Source organism: Mus pahari, chromosome X (assembly GCF_900095145.1).
Source record: "Mus pahari chromosome X, PAHARI_EIJ_v1.1, whole genome shotgun sequence".
In the NCBI taxonomy this organism is placed as follows: Eukaryota; Metazoa; Chordata; class Mammalia; order Rodentia; family Muridae; genus Mus; species Mus pahari.
In genome coordinates, this window is record NC_034613.1 from 110,331,179 (window position 1) to 110,341,052 (window position 9,874).

A 9,874-nucleotide genomic window follows, 5' to 3' on the forward strand; every position below is an offset into this window, starting at 1 on the left:
AGGAGGAGGAGGAGGAGGAGGAGGAGGGGGGGGCGAGAACTGGGTAAGCAGAACCAAAGAGATCCAGGAGTGGAGCCAGCCAGGAGTCAAGAGACCCTGTGGACCAACATGGGTGAAAGACAAGATGTGGGAAGGAAGCCCAAACTCTATGCCTGGCTAGGGGGTAAGCTTTCTTTGAGACACAACACTATGTGGTGTAAGCATCTGACTACCTGCAGCAGTAGTTTCTAGGAGGATAAATCACATTAAGGGGATATTTATTTCTCCCATCTTTGTTTGCCTTCAAGTGAACTAACTTTTTAGCTGGATGGGTAGACTTCCAACCTGTGATTCACAAGCCTAGTTGGATTGATTCCTAATAGGAGGAGTCAATACCTTACAAGATATTGGGCATTTTAGAATGGGAGGTCTATATCCAGGGCCAAAGGTAGAATTTAGATTATTTTCTTTTGACAACAAGGAAGTAGCTTTGTCTTAATGAATCTCAACAAAGCCCAGTTGACTTGATTTTTCATATTGCAATTTAAATCATAAAGAGTAGCAGAGCTGATATTTACCTTTTTAATGTTGCCAAGGAAAAGGGAGGTAAAGTTCAAAATTGACCATGAGAGAGATTTAACCCTCAGTTAAACCTCCAGGTTAATTCGTTATAAATCCTAGTATTCTTTTATTCAATGGATTTTAACTTTGCACATGGAATGGTATAATCTTTTTCAAAGAGATATGTAAAACAGTAAGAGACGTGGACTATAGTGCAGGCACGGCCACATTCAAGAACCACACCACACACAGGGAATCCTTAAAAGAACATAGGAATGTCATCAAGAAATTCTAATCACAAAAATGTGAGTTGCTTAAATAATGAGTTCAAAGTTATAGAAAAACACACCTGTGGCCAAGAAGCACAAGGAAAGAGAAAGCACAATGAAGACCATGTAAGATAGCAAGGCCAAGACTCTGTCCACAGGCTGAAGCTAATTAGGTATATGTCAACACTAAGTATAAAAGCCTGAGCTGCAGATTGAATCAACTTGCTTGTGTGCTCATCCTGACCTGTGGAAATATGCTCTAGCTTTCATTGTGAACGGTTTCAGTTTCTGATAAACCAAGGTTAGGCCAAGATTACAACCAAGACTCAGGCTCAGACAACAGCTGTGCCTCCAGCTATGCCTTCTTTTCCAGTTCCATCCCAGGCTCCATTGACCAGAGATATCTAGGCCCTATGTAAATCCCAAAGGAAAGCTTGCTCCTACTGATTCAATGACAAAAGACTTGGCATAACCTTTGGGCTGCTATCTGTAATCGGCTTTGTCCTTTGAGTTATTTATGCAAATGAGTCAGGAGGAAGAAGAAAAATTATGTATTTCAAGGAGCCTAAGAAAGTACTCTTTCTTTTATGTTCATTTAAATGATTAATTTAAAAATTCCTCTATATCTTTATTCAGTGTTGGCTATTTCCTCCAAACTTTGACTTCTTTCTGAAATCTGTAAGATTTTACTTTGTGATTTTTAATTTGTTACAGGATAATTGTTAGGAGCATACTCATTCTTACTGGAAACAAGGCTCCCATTAATATGTTTTTAAAAATATTTAAACTATGAAGATGTATTTATGCAGTAATGCTAAGTAAAAAAATGACAATGAATAGGATATATGCCAGTGTTAGAAACAAAAGTACTTATAGATTTATACTATATAAACATGAAGGGGAAATTTGTCTAAATATTAATAGGGATTATTTCCTGTTCATTGATTTATAGATGATTTTTTATCTTATTCTTTAGAACATTCAATAAGTTATATTTTAAAGAATAACACATTTAGTTTTTATGATCAGAAAAATAATAAAATTGATTTAAAAAGATGTTGGAAGGCAGTGAATGAATAATTAATAAATGAATCATATAGTCAATAAATCCTCTAGTAATTCAGCGAAGAAAATGGTTATCTAAATCAGAAGTCCCCACTGTTACAGGCATGGATTTGAATCTGGAGGACAGCCACTGGAGTATCTAGGTTCTTGTGCCTCTTACAGTGAATTGTGCAGAGATATAAAACTAGTTACTAGAAAGGAGATATTTTATTAAAGGAGGTGCACCAGACCCAGACTGTAGTCTGACTCCAAGAAAAAGACCAGAGCTGGGGAGCTACATGACCTTTTTGGGGGGTCACTTATATCAGTCTCTCTAAGGTTTATAAAATGAGGTGGACTTTTTAGATCATACTACTTTAGTTGAATGAAGCCTATGGGGGCTAAAGACCTCTACTTTTTTCATACTGATGCTTTTTATATGTTAATCTCTGAAATATGCCTCTTCACTCAATACTTCTCTGGTCTTAATTCATCAGTGAAAGTTGTTCCAGAAATCTTATGGGGTCCAGAAGACTGATAATTCATCTTCCATGGTTGTTTCCATGCTGATGAAAGGTAGGGGTCCTGCCTAAAAATGAACATATAACTTTCTCCTTATTCTTTCCAAGGATTAGAGGGGAGGTTCCATTTCATTTTCTGTGTCAGCACTGGTTGGTAGACTTGGAGGCTGGCACTTTAATTTGTAGTAATTGTTAGAGCCTAGGAGATACAAATCAAGTTATTAGGTTTAGGATACAGAGAGCAAAAGCACAACTTAATAAAATGTGATTGTTGGAGTCACTGTGGCTACTTTCTTATAACAAGTTCCTCCTGGATACAAAGAGAATGACTAGTCATAACTTTTATAGATACTAGAGAAGGTATGTGACTATGTCATAAAAATTTTAAAACTATTTCTGTGTGTATGTTTCTGTGTATTCCCGTGTGTGAAAATGCCTATGGAGTCTATATGAGAGCATTAGATACCTTGCACTGGAATTAGAAAATATTGGAAACTAATTTAGATACTGGAAACAGACCTCAGGTCTGGAAGAGCAGCAAGAACTCTCAACCAGTGAGCTATTCCTTTATTCCCAAAGAATTGAGTAGTTATTAATTATCTTGAATTTCATAAAACTTTGTTCAACTTTTTTGTGAATTATTAATCCAAAAGCAATATATTCTGTTAAGCATTGCATAAACTCCCCTAGCTTTCACTGCCAAAATGTCCAAGGCCTTGCGATTCTGCAGGAACACTTATGAAAGACAGTAAGGACTTTCCTGTTGTGCCTTGATAGCAATTAAAGTGGCCTCCCATGTTTGTTGTTAGTGCCAAGGACAGGTTTTAGATTGACCTTTTTGAATTAAGTCTCCTGTAGGTGTGAATAAACCTCTGAGTATACTCCACCTCCATCATGATAGTTCTAACACTGGGTTGTCGGTATTTAGGACACAGAGCTCAGGACTGCTTAGTAACCCCAGGGCGATATCTGTTCTTTTTCTGTAGGAGGCTGTATCTAGGAGGATTGGCAAAAAGACTCCAGCTTGTTAATATACCCAAAAGTTGGGAATTCTCTGTGGTATATTTGGGTAAGTCTGTGAAAGTGGGCACAGCAATATATTAACCTTATAATTTCTGGGGCAAGATAGAAAGTATCCAGTGTCCAGTAGGCTTACAGCAGTTGCTGATCCCTGGGCTCAAACATATGCTGTAAAAATGGAAAAGTTTTGAGGTAGAAGAGACGAATCCTATATTTTTTAACACACAAAGAAGAGGCACAAATACTATGGAAAATATTATTATGCATACAGAGGAGAAGAGATGGTACATTAGGGCGTCTTTCTGGATCACATTCATTGTGACAAGGATTAGAAAATTAATATGAGGAAAATAGACAGAGTAACCTTTCCTTTGGTCATTTGGTAACAAAACCCTAGTATCTGACAGAGGTATACAAAGGGCTTGTCCCTATTACCATTTATTACTAAGGCAGAGTCATGAAAATGGTTACTAGGAGAATAGCTTTAACATTCTGTTGTCCCAGGACACAGGACACAAGAAACTTAGATCAAAGGATTTATGATTTGAGTCTCTATCACTTTGGTTTCCAGTGTAGTTCTTCTCTGCCTTATATAGATCACACACTGATAGTGCTAAGGGTATATTTAGTATCACTGTAAATGTGTCAGCTCCATCCAAATGAGAGTCTCATCCATTTATGAAGGAAATTTGTGTGGCTTTCTGACTAAAAGGTGTATCCAGTCCTTCAAATTTGGGTTTTTAGTTCTTGGGCTGCTTCTCATCTTATTGTTGATGGCTTAATATATGCATCATATCAGAAAGACACATATGACCCTCAGTGTGGACCATTTTCTCCATAGTGATTAGTAGGCTTCAACAAGGATAGCTGTTGCTGTAGTTGTTACAGCTTCAGGTAAACCAAATAGTCAGAGGAAGTGGTGAGGTCAGCAACCTTGTTTAAAGTAGGAACGTGTAGATATTTGTAGTGGTTTGAACAAGAATAGGCTCCCTAGGCTCATAGATTTAAGTGTTTGGTTCCTAGTCAGTGGACTGTTTAGGAAGGATTAGGATGTAAGGCCTTGTTGAAGAAGGTGTGTTTCTGGACATGGGTTTTGAGGTTTCAAAAGCTCAAACCAAACCCAGTCTCTCTTTGTAAGCTGCTTCTGGATAGGATATAACCTCTAAGATACTTCTCTAGCACCTTGTCAGTCTTCTCTCACTAGCTCCACCATGAAAATCATGTACTTACCCTTTGAAACTGTAAGCAAGTCCCCAATTAAATGCTTTATTTAATAAAGATATTTTTAATGTTATCTTTTCATAGCAACAGAGTAGTAACTAAGGCAATGCCTTATTCCTGGAATAGGAGGAAGGGAAATTAAAATATTGCATCATTTGATCATTCTCAGAATCTAAGATTAGAGCTAGTGAAGAAGGAAATTCCATGTAATAATTTGTAGGAACTGAACTTAGTGTTAGATTTCAGAGCTGTTCACTCATTAGTGTGATGGGCAACAGTTTTTTTTTTTTTTTTTTGGCCATTTTCAGACTTCTGGCAGGCCATGTTTTAGAAAAATTTCAGTGATAGTTTGTAGTCCTGATCTAGTCTCCCTTTTCAATGGATACTATGTTTGAATGGAAGAAATTAGCCAGGTTTTAAGTGGATTTTTATTGAGCAAGAAGTTTTGGCTCAACCATAGATTTCCTGTGTCTCAGAAAGTTGAGTCTACTCTTGTTAATATTTCCTAGGGGTACTTCAGTGCTGTGGTGGTTTGAATATGCTTGGTCCAGTGAGTGGCACTATCAGGAGATGTAGCCTTGTTAGAGTAGGTGTAGTCCTGGAGGAAGTTTGTCAAAGTGGGGAGTGGGCTTTGAGATCTTCTCCTAATGGACTTCCAACAAAGATGTAGAACACTCAGCTCCTCTAGTACCATGTCTGACTGGACACTGCCATACTTCCTGCCATGATAATAATAGACTGAACCTCCCAACCAGTAAGCCAGCCCCAGTTAATTGTTGTACTTTATAAGAGTTGCCTTGGTCATGGTGTTTCTCCACAACAATGGAAACCCTAACTAAGACAGTTGCATAGGATATTTGTACATCTCCAGACATTGTGAAATTCCAAGACTCTTCCTAGTAGGCTCAATAAATGTTTTACCAAAGAGCAAGAAGGGTACATGGGATCAGGCAGTGAGATATACTTGTCTTCAAATTGAGAGAGTATTTATTGGAGGAATAAAGTACTATCTTTGGGAGAGTCCTTCTACTATATCTATAAATTAATAGGAAAGTTTCAGAAAATAAGAAGACTGAGTAATTGGTTCCAATACCCATTAAATTAATTTTCTTAATAGCCATATCTAGGGTAACCTGAGTTCTCTCAGATGAGATCCAAATGTCAGGAATTGAAACCCAGTCTGTTTCCTGTAAATTCTTCTTCTTCTTCTTCTTTTTTTTTTTTTTTTTTTTTTTTTTGGTTTTTCGAAACAGGGTTTTTCTATGTAGCTCTAGCTATCCTGGGACTCACTCTATAGACCAGGCTTGCCTCGAACTCAGAAATCTGCCTGCCTCTGCCTCCCAAGTGCTGGGATTAAAGGCATGCACCACCACTGCCCAGCAAAAGGTACAATGCCCAAAGTGGGGCTTGAACCCACAACCCTGGGTTTAAGAGTCCCATGGTCTACCAACTCCTGTAAATTCTTAGTTCTGTAAAGTAGACATAATATTGAGCATTGGCCTCTTCCTACACTGAGTATGGAGACAATCCACCTCTCAATGTCAAGCCTTATATTTTCACACATAAGACACAGCTAGAGTAGGTGGAGTGGGGTGATACAGATACATGCTGAGTGGAATGGGATTTTGTCCAGCAGGCCTAAGTGTGGCTTTCTAATCTTTGGCATATATTAATGAGGATCTTTTGGTAGATAGGTCTTGCCAATATCATCTTCAAACTTAAACATCTCTCCTCATTTTCCACTGATCTTCCTCTAGAGGCATTTAACAATTTATTGATTCTTTATGAATTTTATATCATGTACCCCAATCCCACTCATTTCTCCCTCCCTTCCTACCTACCCTCTACCCTTAACCCCTCCCACAAGAGATAAAGAAAAACAATATATGTGTATCATAGTGTGTACCACAGTATACCCTTCAATCTATACTTTGCTTGCAAATGTTCATTGCAATGAGCCATTGGTGAAATTCAAGGCCTCTGACTTCTGCTACTTTATCAGTACTAGAAGCCTCATTGGTACTTCTCTCAGATATTCTGTTGTTGCCCTGTGCCTTGGAGATCTAGTAGTTTTGGATCTGTAGGACCAGTCCCTTCATGTACTCCAACAGTTCATAGATAAGGCAGATGTTACGGTAGTCCAATTCAAAGCCAGGGTTGAGCTTGAGAAGTATATAACTGGTGAGCCCACCTGTTCTTCCACCCTAATGCCTTTGGGGGCAAAGGGGGGTTCATCTAGCCTTCACCCATGTTACTGCATGACAGGCAAGTGATGGAGACAGCTCTTTCATGCTCATGCCTTCAGGTGTGACTTGCCTGCACACCGGTCAATAGGCTCAGCTCTACTGTGCTGCACAGGTGAGGTGCAGGGCCCAGTCTCCCAAGTGCTGCAGTTGGTGAAGGGCAGGGCCAACTATCCTGATCTTATGACATCAGGATCAGGTCAGTCACCTGCTACAGGTAGTGAGGGGGGAGGGGGAGAAGGTTATTTCTCCTTCATCTGGTCCACAACATATGAGATGAGTGGAAGAGTCAGATCTCCCATGCTCCTATCCTTGGAGCTAGCTCACCTTCAACTCCCTCAGTGTGTGGGGCCTGTTTTCTTGAGCATTGCAGCTAGCCATGGACAGGATCAACTATCCTGATTTTATGTGCTAGGGCCATATCTCCCTGTTTTAGTTAGGGATCCTTTGCTGTGAAAAGGCACTGTGACCAAGGCAACTCTTATAAAGGAAAACATTTAATTGGGGCTGGTTTACTGGTTCTGAGTTTCAGTCTATTATCATCATGACAGAAAGCATGACACTCTCCAGGAAGGCACAGTGCTTGAGGAGCTGAGAGTTCTACATCTTGTTCTGAATGCAAATGGGAGAAAACTACTGTTTTCCAGGCAGCTGGGGGGAGGGTCTCAAAGCCTATGCCCATAGTGACATACTTCTTCCAACAAGGACATACCTCCTCCATCAAGGCCATACCTACTAATAGTGCTACTCCCTGGGCCAAGCATATTCAAACTACCACACTCCCATAATACCTATGTAAGGGGTGGGGCTAGTTCTGCACAGTTCTCAGACATCAAAATGTCCCTAAGTGGCAGCTCAGACCAGAGACTTCTGCATGGTTTTGGTGGTAACAGACTCCTGAAGATTCAGGGCCATGGACACAGACATGTCCCTTGGTGGCAGCACAGGCCAGGACCCCACCATGGTGACATTACTGGTTACTCATATCAGGTCTCACTACCCTCAAGTCTCCAGTTCTCCTTCTCTTCATTGTGCCCACATCCTTCGGTTTCACTTTCTCTTCCATTTCTCCATCACTAACTTGCTCCTCTTAGAGGTGCCTGGAGTCCCTGAGTGTCTGGGTTCATCTCAGGAGTTATCTCAGGAGTTCCATGCCTTGCTCATGCATTATGGTACCAGGCAGAGGTCATTTCATATATATTTCCCTACCTCCAGGCCTGTGTGGTGCCCAACTGGTGAGCATCTCAGGCTAGCTCCCTGTCCAGGCCCCATGGTGCTAGTCTGGTGGTCATCTCAGGCTTGCTCCTTGCCTGACCCACCTGAGTGGCCCCATGTGAGGATTGTCTGTCTTGGGCTTACTCTCACCCAAGGCTCTCAAGCCCAGGTTGAATTCTTCTAGTCTCCAGATTCCTTCTAGTCCTGGGAACTGTGAGGGCCTGGGTGCTGCCAGACTAGTGGTCTGGTAGTCTACGGGCTTGCTTTTCTCAAGGAATATTAGGCTACTAATCATATTTTGGGACCCCAAAGTCCCTGGCATCTCAGTCTCCATCTTTTCCCTGGGCCATCATCTTTTAACATCATCTTTTGTTTCTTCCACTATCTTGCTTCCGTTCCTGCAATGGACTTGGGACATTTTATGATAGGGGACTTTCTGGACCTTTTACAATGTGGACATTCCTTTCCAGCCTTTTACAATGGGGACATTCCATTTATGTTATTGTGTAACCAAGTGATAATAATACTGGTTTGGCCCGTGCACATCGGCAAATACCTTTGTGGTTTATAGCTTTTTAAACTCTCTATTTCCCTAGAGTAAACTGAGACTTGAACAGAATTTTTGTCTTGTCTCCTTCCTTCGAGTGTCCTGACCCCAAATTTGTCATTGTTGTTGCTCCCTTCCCCGAGACCCCTGTTACTTAAGTGCCGCAGGTCGGAGCAATCATTCAGGTGTTCATAGGTCAGAACACTGAATGTAGACATGGTCATTCTCCTCTCTGCCACCTACTGATGCACGAGTGACACAACAGCCACTCCTGCAATGCCTCTAGGGGCAGGCAGAGAAATTTTTTTAATGACATTTTCCAACAGCTGATCCTTCGGGGTTGGGGTCTTATCTGTAATTTTAGAAGCTTTCTATGTATATCAGAGACTAATAAAATGCTGACATGGAAAGGCTTGTCTTTCTGAAGATAAGGGATCCAAGTTGATGAATTTTCTGAAGGCCCCCAGTTAGCTTATTGAAAAATTAGACAAGATTTTCTTCACTTCGTTTAGTGAACTCTCTGACTTGTAAGAGTTTACAAGTTTACTTAATACATTTTCCTTCCTGCAATATGAGTTTCTAATATCACCCCACACCTTGGTGTCCTACTGTTATAATTCCAATAAGTGGGCTCTTGATCTCTGATGACTTATATTTTTGGCTGATAGACATTAGAACTTTGACTTAGTAACCTGTCTGCATGCTGTTTAGCCTCCTTTTAAAGTCCTTTACTTTTCTCCATGGAGTAGAGCAAGTAGTTGAGACTAAGTACAAGTTATTCCATGGAAGTTAAAGAGTGAAAGTTATGGTTTAAAAGTTACTGGTAAATCTGGAGAGGTCCTCAGAGAGGGTTCTGGGTCTCTCTCCCATGATTTGGAGGTCTGCAATTGAAAAAGCAGGTGCTGCCTTTAAGGAGTTCTATAGGCCTAGGACAGGATGGTTGACAGGAAGCCCTGTTTTCTGGGTGTCCTATACTGCTGCTTTCTCCTATTTTCTGGTATGGAAGAATGTGGAGTTGTCATGGAGCTCTGTGAAATGGGAGGAGATACTTTATTTGGGCCCTGTTGCTTAATGCTTTTCACTTGAAAACTAAAATTTACACAGAAAGGGAACATTTATGAGATCAGTGTCTCTCCCTTTTCAGTTACTCTTTGTATACCCCACCTTCTTGGTAGAGAACAACGAAGACTTGAACATAGCTTCATACAATTTTCCTTTATTTTTACAAAACAGATCAACCTGCAGGATGCTATA

At 40.4% G+C, this 9,874-nt stretch overlaps 1 non-coding gene across 1 annotated transcript; it reads right to left on the bottom strand.

Moving 5' to 3' along the window:
* Window positions 1–8,784: 8,784 nt before the first annotated feature.
* On the bottom strand, window positions 8,785–8,913 carry LOC115063213. The gene has a single exon (XR_003843096.1). It is a non-coding gene; the product is annotated as a small nucleolar RNA SNORA17 (small nucleolar RNA).
* Between the last annotated feature and the right edge of the window lie 961 nt (window positions 8,914–9,874).